Raw genomic sequence first — 7,673 nt, forward strand, 5'->3', positions numbered from 1 at the left:
CTAAATATCAATATATATTCTAGAATATCCTTCATCACAACCTTCCATTTGCGATGAGATACACTAACAATGATACATTTTATCTCATGCATCTTAATACAATGCATCTTATTCTCTAACATCCTCCCGCAATTGCATGGTCCTTTGAAAAAGGAATATGCAATTGGTTTTGTTGAATAACTGTTTGATCTCAGTAATGGTTCATTGATCGTCAAAGTGCCAATCGTGCTTGCTGGAGGTCACCGTCTGTCTATGAAGTCCATCACTGTCGCATCCCGCTCTTTTTGAGTCCGTTGGAGCCGGTGGCTTATTAGACCAGATCTGTCACGATTTCTCCTAGAAGCATAAAAAGTAGGATTGTGCCATTTAAATGAAAAAACTCTCGTTGGAGAGATTTTATATAGGAAAAAAAAATGAGATCATGTAACATGAATGTGTGAAATTGGGAGATTTGTAGAGATATAGAAGGAGTTGTGATTTTTATTGGAAAAACAAAAAACCTAGAATAATAGAAAAGAAGAGAATAAAAGATATCTAGATCCGAAACATAGAGAAAGACGGTATTTTTATTGAAAAAAAAATACTAATAACATAACAAAATGATTAAGGTTCGGCGATGGCGCCACCGCCATCGCCGAAGAACGGCGCACCAAGATCGATGTGCTCAGTGGAGCTTGAGCTCTGATACCATGAAGAATTTTAAATTTATTGAGGTTTCTTGGATGAATATTACAAAAATCCCAATAGGGTATTTATAGACATTACATCAACCAAGATATATGAAAACTACCTAATATAATTATTCTCGAATATCCCAATTGATATATTCTAAATATCAATATATATTCTAGAATATCCTTCATCACAACCTTACATTTGTGATGAGATACACTAACAATGATACATTTTATCTCATGCATCTTAATACAGTGCATCTTATTCTCTAACAGTTAGGATTGAAAGACTCATGAAGAGTTTTCTGTGGAATGGTAATAATGGGGGTAGAAAGTATCATTTGATGAATTGGAAGATTTTTTGCACTCCAAAGAAGAATGGAGGCTTGGGGATTAGAGGGTTAAGACTAACAAATAAAGCTCTCCTGGGCAAATGGCTTTGGAGATTCGAGGAAGAGAGAGACAACTTGTGGAGGAGAGTGGTTCAGGTTAAATATGGAGAGAAGAGATTTGGTTGGTATAGTGATAAGGCTAGAGGAACTTACGAGTGTAGTGTGTGGAGAGGTATTCTGAAGGGTGTCGATAAGTTTGATAAGGAGATTAGATATAAAGTTGGGTTGGGGGATAAGGTTAGATTTTGGGAGGATTTTTGGTGTGGAACTTCACCTCTGTCTACTCAATTTCCATCCTTGTACGTTTGCTATTTGAAAAAAAATAACACAGTAAGGCAGTGTCTGGTCCGAAACGGGGTCACAGAATCTTGGGATCTGGGATTTAGGAGGAATTTCAATGATTGAGAACTGACGGAGGTTTCATCTCTTCTAGATCTTCTCAACTCGATCCAATTCAGAGAGAACGAGCACGACATAAGGAAATGGTTCAAGGTTAAGGATAAGAAATTCTCGATCAAGCCTTTCTATTATCGTTTACTTCCGTTGTGTGAGGTTTCTTTCTCTCCGTCTATTATTTGGTCAGCTCTTGTTCTTTCTAAGGTGTCCTTCTTTTTATGGCTTGCCTCTCTGGGTAGGATCCTTACCTTGGATAATTTGATCTACCGGGGGTGGATAACTCCAAATTTTTGCTATCTTTGTTCTAGGGACGGGGTGTCTGTCAACCATATTCTTATTCATTGTTCTTTCTCCCGTGTTATTTGGATGTTCTTCTTATCTCGTTCCAGGTGGATTAGGTTCTTCCTCCATCTTTTTTTACTCTTTTAGAGGGGTGGAGTTTTAATATCTTCTATTATAGAAAGAGGCATCTCTGGGCTATCCTTCCCTCTGCCATTGCTTGAGGTCTCTAGAGAGAGCGCAACAACAGGATATTTCTTAACAAGGAGAGCTCGACTCACACAGTGATTTTAGAGATTATGGGGGTTTCTTTTCCTTTGGTCAAAGATGAGTAAAGATTTTGACGGAGTGCGCTTCCAAAATTTTGTGTTTAATTGGGAAGCAATCTGTCATTAGTTCCTTCTCCCGCTAGGAGTGTATTTTTCTTTTCTTTCTTTATATTTTACGTTGTTTGTGGGGGCTATCTCAGCCTCTTCTCTTTTTTCTTCACTAATATAATTTATATTTATAAAAAAAAAAAAAATCATAAAAGTATCAAATGTTCTTAATTTACATAAGAGTTCAATAGGGGAGTTTGCTAAATATTTGGATATGAGTACTGTGAAAATTTTAATATGTATATGCATGACTTTTTGAAAGTTTTCTAGAGTGTTGAAGTCAAATTAAACTCTTTACTGTTCTTGTATCGCATTTTTTTCGTTTGAATTTTTTACCAAATTTTTAAACAAGCTGCTAAATATATATTCCTAATTGTATTAGAATTAATCCTGTAACAAAAAAAAAATATTTGGTTGACCGAATTGCTAACTATGACCGAGACAATGCTTTAAGATGAGGTCTTGAACTTGCTTGTTTCAATGTGTACAACACGTTATTGATCTTGTTTTTCTTACTTCAATCGGTTGTTTATTGTTAATGAATTGTGTGTTTTCATGCTTGTTGGAAACTATTAAACTAATTGTTCTCAAGATTTTCATAATGTTTTCCAAACTATGCTTTAACATGGATGGAACTATCTAGAAGGTTTTTCATTTCGTACTTGAATTAAGAAAGTTTCGAATAGTTGATATGGATGACTAGCTAATCGCTTGAATTAATCTTGATAATCACGAATGGTTGTAGTTTATCTCAACTAAGACAAGTCCCCACTCTGATTTTACTTTTGGGAGGTTCAAATCTTGTGCACAAGGCTTCTGTGAATTGAACCAACGACAGTCCCCCCCTAGTCTTCTCCATTCAGTGGTACTAAGGTATCACATCTCCCCTTAAGTGCGTCGATGCCAATTCCACTATCTGATCACCTTCTACTTGGTTGAATATTTGAAATCATTCTACTATGTCTAGCCATTCGTTAGGATTTTTGTGTCAAATGTGGAAAGTCTAAGCGTATAGTCCGAGTTTGTATTCAGGTATTGTCCGCTTCTACATTAGGTTTCCATACTGGTTGTTTGTTCAGTCTAAAGCTTCAATAACCGTTAATTTTTGTTTGAGTATCCGCCATTCCCTCTTCTTCGAGGGAACACAACCCCATTTTGATCCTTTGGAAATGTTTGTCGTCAATCATTGTATCCACCAAAGTAACCATTTTGATACCAAGTAATAAGATTGTATTAATAAGAATGGGATTAAATGGTGAATATGACTGATCTAAGATGGCTAGGTCTCCAAAGCTTATTGAGCTAGTCTCATGTATCGTCAATGGGCCTGACATGGGGAAGGACGCAAATGCCTTCATCATAGATCATCGCCTTTGTTATTACATCCATCAAATTCAGTTATAGCTGATATCGTTTTCACCATTCATTCCCAACTAGGAGAAATTACATACAAATATAGTGACAACGAAGATCATGATGAATGATACTTGCCATGCTTATTAATTGAAGTTAAAATCTTAAAATATCTGTCTACAGTTTTTTTCATTCTCAAACTACTAACCATGCTTATTAATCTCTTGTTTTTATGTTGTTTGAAACCCAGTGATCTGTCCAAGTTTATTTTTTAATTTGAGAATAAAAAAGAGAAAATAGTTGTTAACTTGGGTTGTATATTGCAGAAGGAAGCAACCCAAATTACAGGTTGAACTGTTTGTGCATGGTGAGGAGAAATGGTTGGAAACTTCTTAAAAGATAGCAGGCAGAGTCAACGGGAATAGGTAATTTTATAGCAAATAATGGATTCAACACTCTTCTAGAGAGACAAGGAAACATAATATTAGATCTTCCTTTATAATGAGATATGAAATCTCTTCACCGTATTTAAATTGTGTTCATGTTATTCTTTTATCATTAACTGTGTAGCAAAGCAAAATTTACATCTTCTAGATATGTAAATAAGGGTGACAAATGATTTTCATAGAATGATGATGCAAAATTCAGTTACACTTGGATCAAGGGAGCATTCACCTTTGATTCATAAAAACTTTGGTTCTCATTCTTCGAAGAGGGGGTTGCGTCTTCTCATCTCCAGGTTTCTATCAATTGAGAATGATGCTCGTTCGAGATATGGATTGTATAACACACACTTTCCTGACTATAACTTAGTAGAGGAAAAAGCCTTTCTAAGACTCATCCACTGTCAAAACAAACCTCAAGATTTGTCTAGAATCTTGAGGGTGTTTTTTTTTTTTTTTTGTGGATGAGCCTTAGTAAGATATTCTACCCCCTCTTGAAATTGACCTTGTCCTAAAGATTGAAACCTTCCGGATGACAAATTAAATGGGAAGCACTACAAAAAATTCAATATTTAACCGTAATATTTTTTGTCACTAAATGTTCAAAAGTTGTCATTAAAAGTTTTAGTGACTATTTTTATCGTAGTTACCGTGCGACTAAAAGTGTTGTGGTTAAATGTTTTAGTTGCAATTTTTAAAAAATGCCACTAAAGATTAAAATCCATGATCTATGGAAAGTGAAGAAAGTGTGTACAATTCAGAAAATTATTTACAAACGGGTGAATGCTATTGAGGATAAAACTAACTAATTGAGCAATGATCAAGTAGACCAGATGTGGTAGTAAGTTCTTTAACAAGAACAAAACCCTAGGGGGGCTTTTGAATCCCATTGATCAAATGCCCATCGAATACAAATGAATTGGATTGCATTTCAACTTACATCATTAAGATTGAGAGAAAAAACTCCATTTCAATCGAAAACAAACTCATGCATTTGAATCGAGAAATTAGGTATGAAGGAAAGGAATTCCAGTATTTGAGGAAGTTGAGAGTTGAGCCTTAATGTGTGTTTGGTAATACTTCTGAAGTTTAAATGGAGGTGGTCTATCTTTAAAATTTAGATTTCAGAAGCTCTATTGCCATTTGTTTCGATTCATATTTCAGAATTAAGAATCAAAATTCAGAAGTTTTGGTTCAGCGGGAGGATACTAGATAAAATTTCTGAATTCTAAATTTATTTTTTATTCTTAAAATACCCTCATCAAAATATTGATTTCTATCACTTATTTCTTCTTTATACAAATCGTAAAACTCTTATTTTTAACTTTTCTACTTCTCATTTCTCTTCTACCTCCATTTCCTCTACACCAGTGTTGTTAAGGTATCTCCCCCTTCTCTCATTTTGTGTTCGAAAATATTATATTTTTCACTTCGAAATTAACACAGTAAGATTTCTCTCTATCTTTAATTAACTATTTTCATGCATTAATGGACATCTCTTTTTCTTCTAACATCATATGTTTCATATATGTAATTTCGAATGTATGCTTGTAATTTAAAAATCTCTAGGATTTTTTAGTATATGAAATTTAGATTTTGTTAATTTGGGTGTTTCAAAAAAAATGATTGAGATTATTAGGGTAGTTATTTTGGTCTTGAGCAATTTTTAAAATCATAGGATACTAATGTGTATTGTAAGAATAATTCAAAATTATCTACTCCATGGATGATAAAGAGGTGATTTGAATTACAAAAAGGTAATATTATCAAAATGACCATTATGTTTTAAAATTATGTTTGTAACCAGAAGCTTTTAAAAATGACGAACAAACAACTTTTTCATAATCAAATTTCAAAAAACAGAAATTAGACTTTAAACTTTAGACTTCAAACTTCAGATTTCAGAAATGTTAACAAACATACCCTTAAACTTGAATCTTTAATTTGATTATAGTTATTTTGAAAAATGCTATTGGAACCCAACGTTTGCTTATTACACCTCAATTAAAAATAGAGAGATTTACACGCAAAGCTATCTATTGCGATTTTATTACAAAAACTCCCTAACTTTAGTAATAGCCAACCTTACTTCATCAATTATGCTACCATGACAAACTTAGTAAGATTTCAAATCTTACTAAGGTTTATTGGGCCCAAATGGATTATTAAATTGGGAATCCAACAATATAGACTTCTAGGTTTCATGAAAAACTTAGATTCAAAGAAAAAAAAAACTTAGTAACAATAAAAACTATTGCCGCTAAAACCTTATTCATTTAGTGGCAATAACAACAAAAATTTGTCATTAAATCTCTTCTCTTAGAATTTAAAATCATGAATTAGTAACAAAATCTTATTCTTGTCACTAAAGATATATTTTAGTGGTAAAAATCAACCTCTAACTAAAACTTATGATTAAGATAACTAAAAATGTTGCCACTAAAATCTTGACCTTTAGTGTCAATAAAATAAAATTTGCCACTAAATCCTTTTATGTGGTAATTTTGGTAGTTAAAAATCTCCAAACATAGAATTAATGACAAAATATTATTTTGGCCACTAAAGGTATGTTTTAGTGGCAAAAACCAGCACGTAGCTAAAACTAACCATTAGCGACCAAATCAAAGTTGACACTTAAAGCCTTATACCTTTTAGTGACGAAAAAATAAAACTCGTCATTGAATGTATTGTTGAGGTCACCATGGAATTAGTGGTGTATTTTAATATACTTTAGTCGTGACATTTGAATTATCACTAAATGTTGCTAGTATAACACCCATAGTGACAACATTTTATTTTCATCACTAAAAATTACTGATTAGTGGCAACTTACACCTCGCGGCTAAAAAAACTCGCCACTAAATATCATTTTTCTTGTAGTGCAATTAAATCTATCATAACAAGTGTCTTCTAGGCTAATTGGCACTTAAATTTAATGATTATGTTCTCCCAAATAAAGTCCTAGATCTTCACATCTAGGCACTTTTTCAAAGCAATTGACTTGATCACATACGCATCAAATACGATCGGCAACACAAAATCAATTGCCTCTTCTTCAAAATAATCAATACTATTGCTCTTCTTATTATCGGATCTATTTTGTCTTTCATCTTCAGTATGTTTGTCGATGTTGACATCTATTTTCTTTTTCTAGGACAATGATTCTAAGGAATGATCTGAGATCAATCCTTTAGTATTTTATTTAGATTTCTCTGTGATGTGATCATCTTCAATTGCATTTAAACATAGATCTATAAAACGATCCTTCGTGAGACACATGATTTGATCTATGCGGAGCATTTTTTTTTTATTAGGCAACCAATTTCTTTCTAGTCATTGACTCCAATATTCCCGTTTGCGTAACATTTAATTCCATGATCTTTATCAAACGACTATTTCTCTCCACTATTATGATTGGTCAGCGGCTCAATGGTCAATGTTTGATTGGTAAAAATGATTTAATTGGTTTAATTGGCTAAGGTTGGTAGGGGCTTGAGTGTTGGATTGTAAGGGTTAAGGATCTGCTTGGGCTTGCGCAGGGTAGCATCAGGAGTTATGGGCTGGCTAGGGATGGGGCCTTAATGTTTAGAAGGGTTAGAGGTGTTAGACTTGGGCCTTTATCTGTGGGCTGGATATTAGTAATAATTTGATGGGTTTCAAGGCTATTGATTTTTGGATAATAAAGGGATTTTGTTCTTTTTGTATTGGATCGGGGTCAAGTGTTTTACTTGACGAAGGTTTTGATTGGTTTGAGGGGTT

This window comes from Akebia trifoliata, chromosome 16, assembly GCF_017979445.1.
Source record: "Akebia trifoliata isolate Shusen 1 chromosome 16, ASM1797944v1, whole genome shotgun sequence".
In the NCBI taxonomy this organism is placed as follows: Eukaryota; Viridiplantae; Streptophyta; class Magnoliopsida; order Ranunculales; family Lardizabalaceae; genus Akebia; species Akebia trifoliata.